The sequence below is a fragment of the Salmo trutta genome, chromosome 38, assembly GCF_901001165.1.
Source record: "Salmo trutta chromosome 38, fSalTru1.1, whole genome shotgun sequence".
Taxonomy (NCBI): Eukaryota; Metazoa; Chordata; class Actinopteri; order Salmoniformes; family Salmonidae; genus Salmo; species Salmo trutta.
Window position 1 is genome coordinate 30,988,315 of NC_042994.1, and position 20,677 is coordinate 31,008,991.

A 20,677-nucleotide genomic window follows, 5' to 3' on the forward strand; every position below is an offset into this window, starting at 1 on the left:
ACTCAAGAAGCATCACCTGAAAGACTCATATCGCCATCTGCTGACTGGAGTGGGTAACGGAGATTGGAAAGAAATCTCCAATATAATGTTTATTCTGGCAAGCAACGTCATGAGAAGTAATTTAAAAACAACCAGATGTTATGTTTTCTCTTACTTCTTACAGCCAATCATTTCCTCCAGGTCTGGCCTGCCCATTAGGCAGGATTAGGTGACAGATTGAAGAGGGTGGTGTATTCCGAGCTAAATTGACCAAGGCTCATCGGTAACAACACATAATAACACCTCACATAATGCTGCCCAAATACAATGAAAACTTATCCCACCCAGTAGCATATGGGCTATTTATGTGAGTGTTGTTGTTGCCACATGAAGCAGTGCCCACTTTGCATAAGGAAACATGGACAGATAGAACACATGCCCCTTTACCCTTCCAGTCTCTAAAGTGCCCTTTTGGGTGGTGGTATAATCTGTATTCATTTTTTTCTACATAGTTATACTGAACCCACTGCCTGCAAGTCGTTGTTAAATTCACCTAAGTGATTTGTATTTTCCTTAAACTTTCTGAAGAGGAAACAGCCCAGAAATGCCCATCTGAGTGTGTGCGCTTGTCTACCACTATGAGTAGCTGTTTTTATTTATTTTATTTTTATTTAACCTTTATTTAACTAGTCAAGTCAGTTAAGACCAAATTATTATTTACATTGACGGCCTACCCCGGCCAAACCCTAACCCGGACAATGCTGTGCTGCCCTATGGGACTCCCAATCACGGCCGGTTGTGAAACAGCCCAGGATCAAACCAGGGTCTGTAGTGACACTTCTAGCACTGAGATGCAGTGCCTTAGACCGCTGCGCCACTCGGGAGCCCTATTAGTGATGATGCTAATGACAACCATCTTCTGGTTGATGGAAAAGCTTTCCCAAAAATGTTTGTCAATTAAACGTTAACTACAAAGTAGTCTATGTTTACCTGACAGAATGATATCATGATTATTTGCATCAATCCAGTAGTGATTTGTTCAGCAAACTCTGCAGTCACATGTGTGCTACAGAGACACCACTAACCAAGAAAGGCTCTTGCTGGTGCCACTTGAATTAAAGGGTATCTACAAACAAAAATGAAAACAAATTAGATTTTTCTCAGACTTCAAAAGTGGTCTCCTGATGTGGTTTAAGTATTATTGTGGACTTAGAACATCCAATGTTGTTGTTTTTTCTATTAACAGTGTGATTTAGAGAGTGAAAACCAGAGAAACCTGGAAAAACTAAACGGAGAAAACGGAATTAGTGAAAAAAACAAACACAGAATTAGGTAAAAAAAATTAAAAAAGATTTAATAGGTCTTTACTGATATCCTTAAGTGACCTTTAACCTCCCTGCTCCTCAATACTTCTTCCACTGGATCAAAGCTTCAGCCAAGTAGGATACATGATAGTGGCAACACATGGAGTAGGGTTAGATATAGTCATGGTAGGACACATGATAGTGGCAGAGAGAACAGTCTATGACTTGGGTGACTGGAGTCTTTGACAATTTTTTGGGCCTTCCTCTGACACCGCCTAGTATATAGGTCCTGGATGCCAGGAAGCCACAGTACAGGAGGAGACTAAGCACGCACCCCTGAGGGGCTCCTGTGTTGAGGATAAGCGTGGCAGATGTGTTGTTGCCTACCCTTATATGCCCCCCAAAAGGTCTGCTCACAGCCCTGGGCAAGAGTTAGACATATTTATGCTGTCCATACCTCATCTTACAATTGCCAATCAAAAAAGGGGTCTTGACTGTACCTAGCTGTCAGTATTATCACTGATCTACACTATTTAAGTTCATCTCTGAGTGGAATGATCAACACCCAAACTCATGCACATACACACACACAAAGAAACACACACACACACACACACACACACACACACACACACACACACACACACTTTCATTTGTTTAATGTAAAAGCACACATACTTGCACAGCACACATACTTGATATTGTGTCTTGTAAGCCGGGCACCAATTGGTGTACGACACTTAAATAAAATAAATACATCTATTACTGTTAGAAAAGGATTGTAAAACATTTCTATCTGTTCTTTCTTCACACTAAAGACAATATAAATATCCATCACTGATGATAAACACACTCTGTAAGATAAATATCCATCACTGATGATAAACACACTCTGTAAGATAAATATCCATCACTGATGATAAACACACTCTGTAAGATAAATATCCACTGATGTAAACACACTCTGTAAGATAAATATCCACTGATGTAAACACACTCTGTAAGATAAATATCCACTGATGATAAACACACTCTGTAAGATAAATATCCACTGATGTAAACACACTCTGTAAGATAAATATCCACTGATGATAAACACACTCTGTAAGATAAATATCCACTGATGATAAACACACTCTGTAAGATAAATATCCACTGATGTAAACACACTCTGTAAGATAAATATCCACTGATGATAAACACACTCTGTAAGATAAATATCCACTGATGATAAACACACTCTGTAAGATAAATATCCATCACTGATGATAAACACACTCTGTAAGATAAATATCCACTGATGTAAACACACTCTGTAAGATAAATATCCACTGATGATAAACACACTCTGTAAGATAAATATCCATCACTGATGATAAACACACTCTGTAAGATAAATATCCATCACTAATGATAAACACACTCTGTAAGATAAATAAAAACATACAAATGTATTTTTTGAGTAGGCTTTTATCCAACCTGATTTCATATGGAAATAATGACATAAACAAAACCTCACATTTTCATTTTCAGCAGAGGTGTAGTGCTGCCAGAGTGCAGAGGAGCAGCGCTCCCTCACTTTTTAAAATGTGACAATACACAGAGCTGGAAAAACTATTTCTGGACAAATTCATTCTGATAAATGATTTTTAATCACCACTAAAATCCCATGAAAAACGACAATGACAAATCAAATAAATATACAGTAATATAGCAGCCTAGTTGTAAATTGTGATTTCTACCCTGTCTTTTCTCTGTATAGCAGCCTAGTTGTAAATTGTGATTTCTACCGTCTTTTCTCTGTATAGCAGCCTAGAGGTAAATGGTGATTTCTACCCTGTCTTTTCTCTGTATAGCAGCCTAGAGGTAAATGGTGATATCTACCCTGTATTTTTTCTGTATAGCAGCCTAGAGATAAATGGTGATTTCTACCCTGTCTTTTCTCTGTATAGCAGCCTAGAGGTAAATGGTGATTTCTACCCTGTCTTTTCTCTGTATAGCAGCCTAGAGATAAATGGTGATTTCTACCCTGTCTTCTCTCTGTATAGCAGCCTAGAGATAAATGGTGATTTCTACCCTGTCTTTTCTCTGTATAGCAGCCTAGAGATAAATGGTGATTTCTACCCTGTCTTTTCTCTGTATAGCAGCCTAGAGATAAATGGTGATTTCTACCCTGTCTTTTCTCTGTATAGCAGCCTAGAGGTAAATGGTGATTTCTACCCTGTCTTCTCTCTGTATAGCAGCCTAGAGATAAATGGTGATATCTACCCTGTATTTTTTCTGTATAGCAGCCTAGAGATAAATGGTGATTTCTACCCTGTCTTTTCTCTGTATAGCAGCCTAGAGATAAATGGTGATTTCTACCCTGTCTTCTCTCTGTATAGCAGCCTAGAGATAAATGGTGATTTCTACCCTGTCTTTTCTCTGAATAGCAGCCTAGAGGTAAATGGTGATTTCTACCCTGTCTTCTCTCTGTATAGCAGCCTAGAGATAAATGGTGATTTCTTCCCTGTCTTTTCTCTGGCGGTGGTGAGAATGATAAGAGGCCCATCGGAGGCTTAAGACCACTTTGTTCACACCTTGGTCCATGTTGTTGTTGTTGATGGCATGTTTTAATCTATGCAAATAAATTCTATGAATTGATAGTTCACCTCTTATTTTATTCTGTAATTGCATATATTGTAACCACATGTTCAAGCTAATCAAATCAAAATGCATTTATGAAACAGCATTGTGTATGCTACACAATATAATGAAATGCCAATAAAGCTCTCCACGCACTGCAATGATATTAAACTATATGGACAGTGTCCTGCTCTCCTAACACTGCAATGATATTAAACTACACTGCTCAAAAAAATAAAGGGAACAGTTAAACAACACAATGTAACTCCAAGTCAATCACACTTCTGTGAAATCAAACTGTCCACTTAGGAAGCAACACTGATTAACAATACATTTCACATGCTGTTGTGCAAATGGAATAGACAACAGGTGGAAATTATAGGCAATTAGCAAGACACCCCCAATAAAGGAGTGGTTCTGCAGGTGGTGACCACAGACCACTTCTCAGTTCCTATGCTTCCTGGCTGATGTTTTGGTCACTTTTGAATGCTGGCGGTGCTTTCACTTTAGTGGTGGCATGAGACGGAGTCTACAACCCACACAAGTGGCTCAGGTAGTGCAGCTTATCCAGGATGGCACATCAATGCGAGCTGTGGCAAGAATGTTTGCTGTGTCTGTCAGCGTAGTGTCCAGAGCATGGAGGCGCTACCAGGAGACAGGCCAGTACATCAGGAGACGTGGAGGAGGCCGTAGGAGGGCAACAACCCTGCAGCAGGACCGCTACCTCCGCCTTTGTGCAAGGAGGAGCAGGAGGAGCACTGCCAGAGCCCTGCAAAATGACCTCCAGCAGGCCACAAATGTGCATGTGTCTGCTCAAACGGTCAGAAACAGACTCCATGAGGGTGGTATGAGGGCCCGACGTCCACAGGTGGGGGTTGTGCTTACAGCCCAACACCGTGCAGGACGTTTGGCATTTGCCAGAGAACACCAAGATTGGCAAATTCGCCACTGGCGCCCTGTGCTCTTCACAGATGAAAGCAGGTTCACACTGAGCACATGTGACAGACGTGACAGAGTCTGGAGACGCCGTGGAGAACGTTCTGCTGCCTGCAACATCCTCCAGCATGACCGGTTTGGCGGTGGGTCAGTCATGGTGTGGGGTGGCATTTCTTTGGGTGGCCGCACAGCCCTCCATGTGCTCGCCAGAGGTAGCCTGACTGCCATTAGGTACCGAGATGAGATCCTCAGACCCCTTGTGAGACCATATGCTGGTGCGGTTGGCCCTGGGTTCCTCCTAATGCAAGACAATGCTAGACTTCATGTGGCTGGAGTGTGTCAGCAGTTCCTGCAAGAGGAAGGCATTGATGCTATGGACTGGCCCGCCCGTTCCCCAGACCTGAATCCAATTGAGCACATCTGGGACATCATGTCTCGCTCCATCCACCAACGCCACGCTGCACCACAGACTGTCCAGGAGTTGCCGGATGCTTTAGTCCAGGTCTGGGAGGAGATCCCTCAGGAGACCATCCGTCACCTCATCAGGAGCATGCCCAGGCATTGTAGGGAGGCCATACAGGCACGTGGAGGCCACACACACTACTGAGCCTCATTTTAACTTGTTTTAAGGACATTACATCAAAGTTGGATCAGCCTGTAGTGTGGTTTTCCACTTTAATTTTGAGTGTGACTCCAAATCCAGACCTCCATGGGTTGATAAATTGGATTTCCATTGATTATTTTTGTGTGATTTTGTTGTCAGCACATTCAACTATGTAAAGAAAAAAGTATTTAATAAGATTATTTCATTCATGTGTGTTATTTTAGTGTTCCCTTTATTTTTTTGAGCAGTGTATATGGACAGTGTCCTGCTCTCCTAACACTGTAATGATATTAAACTATATGGACAGTGTCCTGCTCTCCTAACACTGCAATGATATTAAACTATATGGACAGTGTCCTGCTCTCCTAACACTGTAATGATATTAAACTATATGGACAGTGTCCTGCTCTCCTAACACTGTAATGATATTAAACTATATGGACAGTGTCCTGCTCTCCTAACGCTGTAACGATATTAAACTATAATGATATTAAACTATATGGACAGTGTCCTGCTCTCCTAACCCTGTAACGATATTAAACTATAATGATATTAAACTATATGGACAGTGTCCTGCTCTCCTAACACTGTAATGATATTAAACTATATGGACAGTGTCCTGCTCTCCTAACCCTGTAACGATATTAAACTATATGGACAGTGTCCTGCTCTCCTAACACTGTAACGATATTAAACTATATGGACAGTGTCCTGCTCTCCTAACACTGTAACGATATTAAACTATATGGACAGTGTCCTGCTCTCATAACACTGCAATGATATTAAACTATATGGACAGTGTCCTGCTCTCCCAACCCTGTAACGATATTAAACTATAATGATATGAAACTATATGGACAGTGTCCTGCTCTCCTAACACTGTAATGATATTAAACTATATGGACAGTGCCCTGCTCTCATAACACTGTAATGATATTAAACTATATGGACAGTGCCCTGCTCTCATAACACTGCAATGATATTAAACTATATGGACAGTGTCCTGCTCTCCTAACCCTGTAACGATATTAAACTATAATGATATTAAACTATATGGACAGTGTCCTGCTCTCATAACACTGTAACGATATTAAACTATATGGACAGTGTCCTGCTCTCCTAACACTGTAACAATATTAAACTATATGGACAGTGTCCTGCTCTCCTAACACTGTAACGATATTAAACTATATGGACAGTGTCCTGCTCTCCTAACACTGCAATGATATTAAACTATATGGACAGTGTCCTGCTCTCATAACACTGCAATGATATTAAACTATATGGACAGTGTCCTGCTCTCCTAACCCTGTAACGATATTAAACTATAATGATATGAAACTATATGGACAGTGTCCTGCTCTCCTAACACTGTACTGATATTAAACTATAATGATATTAAACTATATGGACAGTGTCCTGCTCTCCCAACCCTGTAACGATATTAAACTATAATGATATTAAACTATATGGACAGTGTCCTGCTCTCCTAACACTGTAACGATATTAAACTATATGGACAGTGTCCTGCGCTCCTAACACTGTAATGATATTAAACTATATGGACAGTGCCCTGCTCTCCTAACACTGTAACGATATTAAACTATATGGACAGTGTCCTGCTCTCCTAACACTGTAACGATATTAAACTATATGGACAGTGTCCTGCTCTCATAACACTGCAATGATATTAAACTATATGGACAGTGTCCTGCTCTCCCAACCCTGTAACGATATTAAACTATAATGATATGAAACTATATGGACAGTGTCCTGCTCTCCTAACACTGTAATGATATTAAACTATATGGACAGTGTCCTGCTCTCCTAACCCTGTAATGATATTAAACTATATGGACAGTGTCCTGCTCTCCTAACCCTGTAACGATATTAAACTATAATGATATTAAACTATATGGACAGTGTCCTGCTCTCCTAACACTGTAATGATATTAAACTATATGGACAGTGCCCTGCTCTCATAACACTGTAATGATATTAAACTATATGGACAGTGTCCTGCTCTCCTAACCCTGTAACGATATGAAACTATAATGATATTAAACTATATGGACAGTGTCCTGCTCTCCTAACACTGTAATGATATTAAACTATATGGACAGTGCCCTGCTCTCATAACACTGTAATGATATTAAACTATATGGACAGTGTCCTGCTCTCCTAACCCTGTAACGATATTAAACTATAATGATATTAAACTATATGGACAGTGTCCTGCTCTCATAACACTGCAATGATATTAAACTATATGGACAGTGTCCTGCTCTCCCAACCCTGTAACGATATTAAACTATAATGATTTTAAACTATATGGACAGTGTCCTGCTCTCCTAACCCTGTAACGATATTAAACTATAATGATATGAAACTATATGGACAGTGTCCTGCTCTCCTAACACTGTAATGATATTAAACTATAATGATATTAAACTATATGGACAGTGTCCTGCTCTCCTAACACTGTAACGATATTAAACTATATGGACAGTGTCCTGCTCTCATAACACTGCAATGATATTAAACTATATGGACAGTGTCCTGCTCTCATAACACTGTAATGATATTAAACTATAATGATATTAAATTATATGGACAGTGTCCTGCTCTCCTAACACTGTAACGATATTAAACTATATGGACAGTGTCCTGCTCTCCTAACACTGTAACGATATTAAACTATATGGACAGTGTCCTGCTCTCCTAACACTGTAACGATATTAAACTATATGGAGTGTCCTGCTCTCCTAACACTGCAATGATATTAAACTATATGGACAGTGTCCTGCTCTCATAACACTGTAATGATATTAAACTATATGGACAGTGCCCTGCTCTCATAACACTGTAACGATATTAAACTATATGGACAGTGTCCTGCTCTCCTAACACTGTAACGATATTAAACTATATGGACAGTGTCCTGCTCTCCTAACACTGTAACGATATTAAACTATATGGACAGTGTCCTGCTCTCCTAACACTGCAATGATATTAAACTATATGGACAGTGTCCTGCTCTCATAACACTGCAATGATATTAAACTATATGGACAGTGTCCTGCTCTCCTAACACTGTAATGATATTAAACTATAATGATATTAAACTATATGGACAGTGCCCTGCTCTCATAACACTGTAATGATATTAAACTATAATGATATTAAACTATATGGACAGTGCCCTGCTCTCATAACACTGTAATGATATTAAACTATAATGATATTAAACTATATGGACAGTGCCCTGCTCTCATAACACTGTAATGATATTAAACTATATGGACAGTGCCCTGCTCTCATAACACTGTAATGATATTAAACTATAATGATATTAAACTATATGGACAGTGCCCTGCTCTCCTAACATTGCAATGATATGTGTCCAGGTGCTTTTTGGCAAACTTGAGTCAACGTTTTGGATGACTTGGGTATTATGCCATTACGACCAATACACAAATTAACTAAACGAAACACACCAACTAAATTCAAGAGGTTAGAATAAAGAAATGCACATTCTATTGTTCATCTAAAAATAATTTACATTTTGAAATAAAAATATCCAAATAATAAAATTAACATGTTAAGGGTTTACATTTATATACAATCAATCAAAACTCGTAATAAAATATATAAAGTATATTCAAATTTCAGATGTGATCATGCCTTGAGAAGATAAACAGAAACAAAACTATTTTTTTGAGGAAACTTTCATACATACAATTTGATTTCATGTGGAATAAACCAAAACAAAAAATATAAGTCAGAACACAGGCTCTCTATTCTCTCATGTGATTTCAGGTCCTCTGACAGGGAAAATGTATTTCCACACCGAGAACATTGGAAAGGCTTCTATCCTGTGTGTGTCTGCTCATGTGATTTCAGATCCCCTAGCAGGGTAAATCTCCTTCCACAGTCAGCGCAACGGTAGGGCTTCTCCCCAGTGTGTGTTCTTTCATGCAATTTTAGATGTCCTGAGTATCTAAAACACTTTCCACACTGAGATCATTGGAAAGGCTTCTCTCCTGTGTGTATTCTCTCATGAACTTTCAGATGCGATGAATGGATAAATCTCTTTCCACACTGAGAGCATTGGAAAGGCCTCTCTAAAGAGTGTTTGTGTGTTCTCTCATGTGACTTCAGCTCCCCTGATGAAAAACATTTATTTTCACACTGGGAGCATTGATATGGCTTCTCTCATGTGTGTCTTCTTTCATGCACATTTAGATGCCCTGACTGTACAAACCCCCTTTCCACACTGGAAACAGTGGTAAGGCTTCTCCCGTGTGTGTTTTCTTATGTTCTTTCAGGTGTCCTAACCGGATAAAGCTCTTTCCACACTGGGAGCAGTGGTGTGGTCTTGCTGGTTTGGACGTCTCTGGGTCTGGTTCCCCTGAAGGACTCTTCCAGCTGTCAGAGTGAGTGTCTGGTCTCTCTTCTGTCAAAGATAAACAGAGTATTTGGTTAAACAGAGAGACCTGAATGAAACTTCCACATGATAAAACTGTCTTCCTATGAGGTTTAATCTAGACTAGATCCCTCAATAAAAGAGGTGATCGCGTCATCACAGAGTGGCTGTAGTGCTTTGAGGCTAATATAAACACTATCAAACTTAGTGTTGTTATGCATATATTAGCCCTAATGGGTAAAAAGACTAGTCAGTATAGGATACATGTATTAGACCTAATGGATAAATAGACTAGTCAGTATAGGATACATGTATTAGACCTAATGGATAAATAGACTAGTCAGTATAGGATACATGTATTAGACCTAATGGATAATAGACTAGTCAGTATAGGATACATTATTGTTATTTGGTAGGCTCCTAGACCTAAAGTGGAAATCTGCAGTTCAAACAACAAAACAGATGACACCTTGCCACTGTTTTGGTAATAACGCTGAGGGATGGGGGTTGGAGAAATGTATCCCCTCTCAAATTCAGAGATAGAACTTTGGATGCAAGGACTGACCATGCATGAGATCAAAATTATAGTTTTAACCTTGTTTTGAGTTTTATAAGTCTTTGTTTACAATTACGCCTACATTGTTTAAAAACAATGTTGTAAAACAAGCTTATATATATATATTTTTTGTTGATGGGGTACGATCAATGATGTACATAAACCCTGGATTTGCGGATGCTATGTATTGGCCATTGACAGGCTTTGAAGCCACCGGTCGGCCATATTGGCACTCCCCAGTAGCAGTCTTCCATAGGAATGAATGGATTTCTACAGTATTTCAATTAACTGTTTCAAAGACAGAATGACATGTATTTAAGTATTTTATTGTTGTAGTGGGGACAGTAACATTAGTAATATCTAAAAATGTAAACTTTAAGGAAAATGTTTTTATAGATTGTTTAATCTTTATGTTTAGCTCACATAATATAATTTAAAAGTATGCATTAATATGTATCTAATATAATAAACGTGGCAAAAACTAATGTAGACATAAATAAATGCATTTCTATGGTGGGGGAGAGCCAAGATGGAGGCACGGTGGCTTCAACACAATGGTGGGGAGGTACCAAGATGGAGGCACGGTGGCGTCAACACAATGGTGGGGGAGAGCCAAGATGGAGGCACGGTGGCTTCAACACAATGGTGAGGGAGAGCCAAGATGGAGGCACGGTGGCGTCAACACAATGGTGACGGAGAGCCAAGATGGAGGCACGGTGGCTTCAACACAATGGTGGGGAGGTACCAAGATGGAGGCACGGTGGCTTCAACACAATGGTGGGGGAGTGCCAAGATGGAGGCACGGTGGCTTCAACACAATGGTGGGGGAGTACCAAGATGGCCCAGCGTCTTCCGGGTTAGGGTTTGGCCGGGTAGGCCGTCATTGTAAATAAGACTTTTTATTTTTTTATTTTATTTAACTAGGCAAGTCAGTTAAGAACAAATTTGTATTTACAATGATGGCCTACCAAAAGGTAAAAGACCTCCTGCGGGGACGAGGGCTGGGATTAAAAATAAAAATGTAATAAAATATAAATATAGGACCAAACACACGTCACGACAAGAGAGACAACACTACATAAAGATAGACCTAAGACAAGGCAGCAACACATGACAACAACAGCATGGTAGCAACACAACATGACAACAACAGCATGGTAGCAACACAACATGACAACAACAGCATGACAACAACACAACATGACAACAACAGCATGGTAGCAACACAACATGACAACAACAGCATGGTAGCAACACAACATGACAACAACAGCACGGTAGCAACACAACATGTCAACAACAGCATGGTAGCAACACAACATGACAACAACAGCATGGTAGCAACACAACATGACAACAACAGCATGGTAGCAACACAACATGACAACGACATGGTAGCAGTAGAAAACATGGTACACACATTATTGGGCACAGACAACAGCACAAAGGCAAGAAGGTAGAGACAACAATACATCACAATACATGTCGGCCTTCCCTGTAGCTCAGTTGGTAGAGCATGGTGTTTGCAACGCCAGGGTTGTGGGTTCGATTCCCACGGGGGGCCAGCACGGGGGAAAAAAATAAAAAAATGTATGAAATGAAATGTATGCATTCACTACTGTAAGTCGCTCTGGATAAGAGCGTCTGCGAAATGACTAAAATGTAAATCACACAAAGCAGCCACAACTGTCAGTAAGAGTGTCCATGATTGAGTCTTTGAATGAAGAGATGGAGATCAAACTGTCCAGTTTGAATAAAAAACTGCTCTACGTCACATCCTCAAATGGCACCATTTTGTTCCTCTCTGTCGCTCTTTCAATTGTTACATAATGAAATCGACTATTAGAAACGATAGAGGGTTGGTTGATTTTCCAGCGAAGAAACAGACATTTTTGCAAGATGATTGACGAAGAGAGTATAGTCCAACCCATCGGGTATCTCACTGCACCTTCATACGACATGTAGTGAAAGATGCAGACGGATTAAAACACATTTACATTGCAATACTTCTCACAGTCAACTTTCTAACTCCGCCCATAACTTTATGACTTCATAGCATTCCCAGAAGGCACGGATTATTAAATCACTAGTTAGTTTTACACACAAGCCCTGTCGGTGTGTCTATATATGGAAAATAAATGTTATAACATTTTGACCAATCGATTTGTCAAAATAAATGTACTTTTTTTTTTAGTCGGGGACAGCCCTAGTAGAAATGCAGGAAATTAACTTAAGGTGCCCTAAAAAATTCTGAGGGAGGACCCTCTGACCAGGTTATGCCCCCCCCCTTCCAAAACCAAAATTCCACCCATTTGGCACATCTCCTGATCCTGTTACATTCTGATAGGTAACCATACCTGCATCATGGTGCAGAAATAAAGGGTCAATAAAAATTCCCTTCAGTACATAACAACATTAACAAGTATAGAACTTCAGTAAAATTAAAAACCACACATTGGTTCAACAACTGCAGAGAATTTGTGCCCCTGTTTTTAAGATAATACTCACTGGTGTTAATCAGATCTTCAGTATCCTCCTCTTCCTCTCCTTCGTCCTCCTCCTCTTTCACTCCCAAAACGTCTTCCTCCTTCACCTTTATTGAGATAGCATCCTCCTCTTTCATTCTGAAAGCTTCTTCCTCTACCACTGTGACAGCCTCTATCCCCTCTTCCTCTACAATAGGTTTTTTCTCTTCTTTCACAGTAGCACCCTCCTCCTCTTCTTTCAGTGTGATATCCTCCTCTTCCTCATCTTTCATTCTGAAAGCTTCTTCCTCTTCTTTCACTGTAATATCCTCCTCTTCTTTCACTGTAATATCCTCCTCTTCTTCTTTCACGACAATGTTCAGCGCCAGAGCTTCTTTCTCCATACAACAGACATCTTCTAAACTTTAGTAGTTTAATGAGATCATAGTCAGGTATGTTAGCTAGCTAGCTAGTTAGTTAGTTAGCATTAGCGACTAGCCTAGTGCTAGGCTCAGTATCAATCTTAACAAGTTTGCAAATTTAACAAGCAAATTTGATTAAAGTTTACAGTAGATATACGTAAACAGAATTGTGTTTGAAACATGTAAATGTAAATAAAAAATGGTGTAAAGCGCATCAAATGCTTCGGTTTTAAGTTAGCTAGCAAGATAAAAACCTGGCTGAAAGAGTAGCCGTGTTTGTTGTTGATGCTGACGAAACGTCCCGTCCTGTTCACAAGATTATACATCACGCAAGAAGCGTCACCTGAAAAACCCACAGTCGCCACCTGCTGACTGGAGTGGGTAACGCAGTTTAGAAAAATATTTACTGTATTGTTTCCATAAGCAAAAAAATGTCATATTTCAAACCAAAGATATGTTTTCTCTTACGTCTTGCAAATAATACCTTCATATACACAGACGTAGAGCCCTCATGAAAAATTCCCACTGGATTCCCATAGGAAGATCAATAGCATTTCAAATATATATTTTTTAACAGGGTTACAGGAAGTTTTCATATTTTATTGTACCTATGAGCTGCCACTAGAAAGAAGAAGAAATGTATACAAGACCAGTATGCATACCAGAACAGTATGGGCTCTCGAGTGGCACAGCGGTGGTAAGCCACTGCATCTCAGTGCTAGAGGCGTCACTACAGACACCCCTGGTTTGAATCCAGGCTGTATCGCAAACTCTTGCATGTCATCTCTAGCTGTCACCTTTGCTGACAGCTAGCTAGCTACTAGCAATATGCAAGCTCTAAACATTCCAAGATGGCGAAGAAGTCGGACGTGTGTTTGTCTTGTCCCGTGTAAATAATAGTTTTCCTATTTTTTTTGGTATATATTTCATATACATTTTAATCACTTTCCATCTACGGACTGAATATACTTTCCTGCAACCCGCCTCACCCAATGTGGTACGCATCTGCTATTTTTATACTTTAGAACCAGAACCCCCATCAGAAGCTAGCTAGCCAGCTAACTAACTACTAGCTAATAGTCAGGTAGCCACTGCTAGTGGTCTTCACCGTTAACTCGGACACCAGCCAGCTTCAGCTCGGTCAATACCTGCCAGTCTGCACAGCTTGATATCAACCCAGAGCATATCAGACTGCTTTTTCTTTACCACATCACCGGATTCCTACCGCAAGCTCTGGACCATTACACTGGATCATCGCAGCTAGCTAGCTGCAACCGAGTGGCTACTGCTGGCTAATGCCTCAAAGCAAGCACCAGTTATCCTTGAGCTAGCCTAGAGCTAGGCCCATCTCCCGACTAGCCGAAGAGGTCTACCAGCTAATTCTTGGGCTACAATACCTCTTTTGCCAATTGTCCTGGACCCTTTATTGCCGACATGGAGCCCCGCCGATCCCTCATGACTGGTCTGCTGACGTAATCGTCCGAGGTGGTTTCAACAGGCTTTTCCGTTGCGATGTCGCTGAAGATCCATCTGCTAGCCCCGGCCCGCTAGCTTTCTGAATTGCAGTGTCTCCAGCTCGCCTAGCGTAGTAGCGTCTACTGAATTTCTCCCTGACTCACCTATCGCTGCTCATTAGACCTTATGATCACTCGGCTACATATGCCTCTCTCTAATGTCAATCTGCCTTGTCTACTGCTGTTTAGGTTAGTTATTATTGTTTTATTTCACTGTAGAGCCCCCAGCCCCACCCAACATGCCCCCACACATGCGGAGACCTCACCTGGCTTAACTGGTGCCTCCAGAGACACAACCGCTCTCATCGTCACTCAATGCCTAGGTTTACCTCCACTGTTCTCACATCCTACCATATCCATGTCTGTACATTATGCCTTGAATCTATTCTACCACGCCCAGAAATCTGCTCCTTTTATATTCTGTTCCCAATGCACTAGACGACCAGTTCTTATAGCCTTTAGGCATATCCTTATCCTACTCCTCCTCTGGTGATGTAGATGTTAATCCAGGCCCTGTAGCCCCCAGCACCACACCTATTCCCCAGGCGCTCTCATTTGTTGACTTCTGTAACCGTAAAAGCCTTGGTTTCATGCATGTTAACATCAGAATCCTCCTCCCTAAGTTTGTTTTATTCACCGCTTTAGCACACTCACAATTTTGAAATTTCCATCCCCAACTACAACATTTTCCAACAAGATAGAACTGCCAAAGGGGGCAGAGTTGCAATCTACTGCAGAGATAGCCTGCAGAGTTCTGTCATACTATCCAGGTCTGTGCCCAAACAATTCGAGCTTCTACTTTTAAAAATCCACCTTTCCAGAAATAAGTCTTTCACTGTTGCCGCTTGTTATAGACCCCCCTCAGCCTCCAGCTGAGCCCTGGACACCACATGTGAATTGATTGCCCCCCATCTATCTTCAGAGTTCGTACTGTTAAGTGACCTAAACTGGGATATGCTTAACACCCCGGCCATCCTACAATCTAAGCTAGATGCCCTCAATCTCACACAAATCATCAAGGAACCTACCAGGTACAACCCTAAATCCATAACCATGGGCACCCTCATAGATATCATCCTGACCAACTTGCCCTCTAAATACACCTCTGCTGTCTTCAACCAGGATCTCAGCGATCACTGCCTCATTGCCTGCGTCCACCCTGCGACCATCACCTCATCACTGTCAAACGCTCCCTAAAAACTTCAGCGAGCAGGCCTTTCTAATCGACCTGGCCCGGGTATCCTGGTAGGATACTGACCTCATCCCGTCAGTAGAGGATGCCTGGTTGCTCTTTAAAAGTGCTTTCCTCACCAATTTAAATAAGCATGCCCCATTAAAAAAATGTAGAACTAAGAACAGATATAGCCCTTGGTTCACCCCAGACTTGACTGCCCTTGACAAGCATAAAAACATCCTGTGGTGTACTGCATTAGCATCAAATAGCCCCCGCGATATGCAACTTTTTAGGAAAGCCAGGAACCAATATGCACAGTCAGTTAGGAAAACTAAGGTTAGCTTTTTCAAACAGAAATTTGCATCCTGTAGCACTAATTCCAAAAAGTGGGACTCTGTAAAGTCAATGGAGAATAAAAGCACCTCCTCCCAGCTGTCCACTGCACTGAGGCTAGGAAACACTGTCACCACCGATAAATCTATGATAATCGATCATTTTAATAAGTATTTTTCTACGGCTGGCCATGCTTTCCACCTGGCTACCCATACCCCGGCCAACAGCTCTGCACACCCTGCAGCAACTTGCCCAAGCCCCCCCCCCCCCATTTCTCCTTCACCCAAATCCAGACAGCTGATGTTCTGAAAGAGCTGCAAAATCTGGATCCCTACAAATCAGCTGGGCTAGACAATCTGGACCCTCTCTTTCTAAAATTATCCGCTGAAATTGTTGCAACCCCAATTACTAGCCTGTTCAACCTCTCTTTCGTATTGTCTGAGATCCTCAAAGATTGGAAAGCTGCCGCGGTCATCCCCCTCTTCAAAGGGGAAGACACTCTAGACCCAAACTGTTATAGACCTATTCCCATCCTGCCCTGCCTTTCTAAAATCTTCGAAAGCCAAGTTAACAAACAGATCACCGACCATTTCGATTCCCACAGTACCTTCTCCACTATGCAATCTGGTTTCCCGAGCTGGTCATGAGTGCACCTCAGCCACAGTCAAGGTCCTAAACAATATCATAACCAAAATCGATAAAAGACAGTACTGTGCTGCCGTATCATCGACCTGGCCAAGGTTGTCGACTATGTCAATCAACACATTCTTATAGGCAGATTCAATAGCCTTGGTTTCTCAAATGACTGCCTCGCCTGGTTCACCAACTACTTCTGAGACAGAGTTCAGTGTGTCAAATCGGAAGGCCTGTTGTCCGGACCTCTGGCAGTCTCTATGGGGGTGCCACAGGGTTCAATTCTCGGGCCGACTCTTTTCTCTCTATATATCAATGATGTCGCTCTTGCTGCTGGTGATTCTCTGATCCACCTTTGTGCAGATGACACCATTCCGTATACATCTGTGTTAACAAACCTCCAAATGAGCTTCAATGCCATACAACACTCCATCCGTGACCTCCAACAGCTTTTAAATGCTAGTGAAACTAAATGCATGCTCTTCAACCGATTGCTGCCCGCACCCACCCACCCGACTAGCATCACTACTCTGGACGGTTCTGACTTAGAATATGTGGACAACTACAAATACCTAGGTGTCTGGTTAGAATGTAAACTCTCCTTCCAGACTCACACTAAGCATCTCCAATCCAAAATTAAATCTAGAATCGGCTTCCTACTTCGCAACAAAGCTTCATTCACTCATGCTGCCAAACATACCCTCGTAAAACTGACTATCCTACCGATCCTTGACATTGGTGATGTCATTTACAAAATAGCCTCCAACACTCTACTCAGACTACATCCAATTTTCTATCACAGTTTTGTCACCAAAGCCCCATATACTACCCACCACTGCGACCTGTATGCTCTCGTTGGCTGGCCCTCTTTACATATTCGTTGCCAAACCCACTGGCACCAGGTCATCTATAAGTCTTTGCTAGGTAAAGCCCGCCTTATCTCAGCTCACTGATCACCATAGCAACACCCACCCTTAGCACGCACTCCAGCAGGTATATTTCACTGGTCATCCCCAAAGCCAACGCCTGCTTTGGCCGCCTTTCCTTCCAGTTCTCTGCTGCCAATGACTGGAACGAAGTGCAAAAATCACTGAAGCTGGAGACTTATATCTCCCTCTCTAACTTTAAGCATCAGCTGTCAGAGCAGCTTACCGATCACTGTACCTGTACACAGCCAATCTGTAAATAGCACACCAACTACCTCATCCCCATATTGTTATTTATTTTGTTGTTGTTGCTCTTTTGCACCCCAGTATCTCTACTTGCACATCATCATCTGCACATCTATCACTCCAGTGTTAATGCTAAATTGTAATTATTTCACCTTTATGGCCTATTTATTGCCTTACCTCCCTAATCGTACTACAGTTGCACACACTGTATATAGATTTTTCTATTGTGTTATTGACTGTACGTTTGTTTATCCCATGTGTGACTCTGTGTTGTTGTTTTTGTTACACTAATTTGCTTTATCTTGGCCAGGTCCCAGTTGTAAATGAGAACTTGTTCGCAACTGGCCTACCTGGTTAAATAAAGGTGAAATATATATTTATATTTTAAAGACTACAGTACAAATCCCTGCAAGCTCCTGCATGTAATCGCAAGCTGACACCTTTGCTGACAACTAGCTAGCTACTAGTTATCTTGATCCAAAACGAAAGATATTCATTTATTGTTCCATATTTTATTTAACAAATATTTGTCTTATTTATGCCTTTGGTCTTGTGTTTTGTACAGAATACTATCCTAGTAGCAGTCAGATATTTACAATGTGACATGAATACTAGGCTAGTTTCTTTTTTACAAACACGCTAGCAGGCTAGCTAACTACCTACCTAGATTGTTATTAGCAACATACCCTTATTTTACCTGATGTTACCCTACTCTTCCACCAAGGCAACTGCAAGTTCCCGGACATTTCTGGGGGGAATGGCCCTAGCCCTCACCCTCTGATCCAACAGGTCCCAGACGTGCTCAATGGCTCTTCGCTGGCCATGGCAGAACACTGACATTCCTGTCTTGCAGGAAATCTCACACAAAACGAGCAGTACGGCTGTTGGCATTGTCATGCTGGAGGGTCATGTCAGGATGAGCCTGCAGGAAGGGTACCACATGACGGAGGAGGATGTCTTCCCTGTAATGCACAGCATTGAGATTGCCTGCAATGACAACAAGCTCAGTCCTAGGCACGTTCCCGCAGATGAGCAGGGACCCTGGGCATCTTTCTTTTGGTGTTTTTCAGAGTCAGTAGAAAAGCCTCTTTAGTGTCCTAAGTTTTCATAACTGTGACCTTAATTTCCTACCGTCTGTCAGCTGTTAGTGTCTTAACGACCGTTCCACAGGTACATGTTCATTAACTGTTTATGGTTCATTGAACAAGCATGGGAAACAGTGTTTAAACCCTTTACAATGAAGATCTGTGAAGTTATTTGGAATTTTACGAATTATCTTTGAAAGACAGGGTCCTGAAAAAGGGACGTTTCTTTTTTTATATATAAACACAGTTTAAAACACAGTTATATAAACAGTTTCATGTAGACGTGTCTAAACACAGCTATATCAACACCCTTCTAGTCAATATAACAGGTTAATGTAGACGTGTCTAAACACAGCTATATCAACACCCTTCTAGTCAATATAACAGGTTCATGTAGACGTGTCTAAACACAGCTATATCAACACCCTTCTAGTCAATATAACAGGTTCATGTAGCCGTGTCTAAACACAGCTATATCAACACCCTTCTAGTCAATATAACAGGTTCATGTAGACGTGTCTAAACACAGCTATATCAACACCCTTCTAGTCAATATAACAGGTTCATGTAGCTGCTGTCAATGGTGAGCAGCACATTTACGACAGCATTCAGTCTGAACCCCAGTACAGCCCAGTACAGCATTCAGTCTGAACCCCAGTACAGACCAGTACAGCATTCAGTCTGAACCCCCAGTACAGTATTACACAGCATTTACCACAGTATTCAGTCTGAACCCCCAGTACAGCACAGTACAGCATTCAGTCTGAACCCCCAGTACAGTATTACACAGCATTTACCACAGTATTCAGTCTGAACCCCCAGTACAGCACAGTACAGCATTCAGTCTGAACCCCAGTACAGCACAGTACAGTATTCAGTCTGAACCCCAGTACAGCACAGTACAGCATTCAGTCTGAACCCCCAGGACAGTATTACACAGCATTTACCACAGCATTCAGTCTGAACCCCCAGTACAGTATTACACAGCATTTACCACAGCATTCAGTCTGAACCCCCAGTACAGTATTACACAGCATTTACCACAGTATTCAGTCTGAACCCCCAGTACAGCACAGTACAGCATTCAGTCTGAACCCCCAGTACAGTATTACACAGCATTTACCACAGTATTCAGTCTGAACCCCCAGTACAGTATTACACAGCATTTACCACAGTATTCAGTCTGAACCCCCAGTACAGTATTACACAACATTTGTCTCAGCGTGTGTCCCTTCCACGTCATTCCGTCTCCGTTGCAGCATTCAAACTGTGGCCATGGTGTGTCTGTCTGTGAATCACAACATTAAAGATGATGAGTGAATCACAGCATTTCCACAGAGCCAAACACAATACAACTTCAGCATTGAGGACAGAGATCTGTTGACAACATGGTGGTTGTTTACACTATGTGTCTACTCTGTGTGTGAATGTTGGAAGAATCTTATCCCA

The 20,677-nt window shown here is 41.4% G+C and overlaps 1 long non-coding RNA gene across 1 annotated transcript; it reads right to left on the reverse strand.

Moving 5' to 3' along the window:
• Nucleotides 1-7,189: 7,189 nt before the first annotated feature.
• Nucleotides 7,190-12,976, reverse strand: LOC115177716 (uncharacterized). Its single transcript, XR_003872463.1, has 2 exons — nucleotides 12,939-12,976; nucleotides 7,190-9,904 (listed from the first exon to the last, which is right to left on the reverse strand). It is a non-coding gene; the product is annotated as an uncharacterized LOC115177716 (long non-coding RNA).
• Between the last annotated feature and the right edge of the window lie 7,701 nt (nucleotides 12,977-20,677).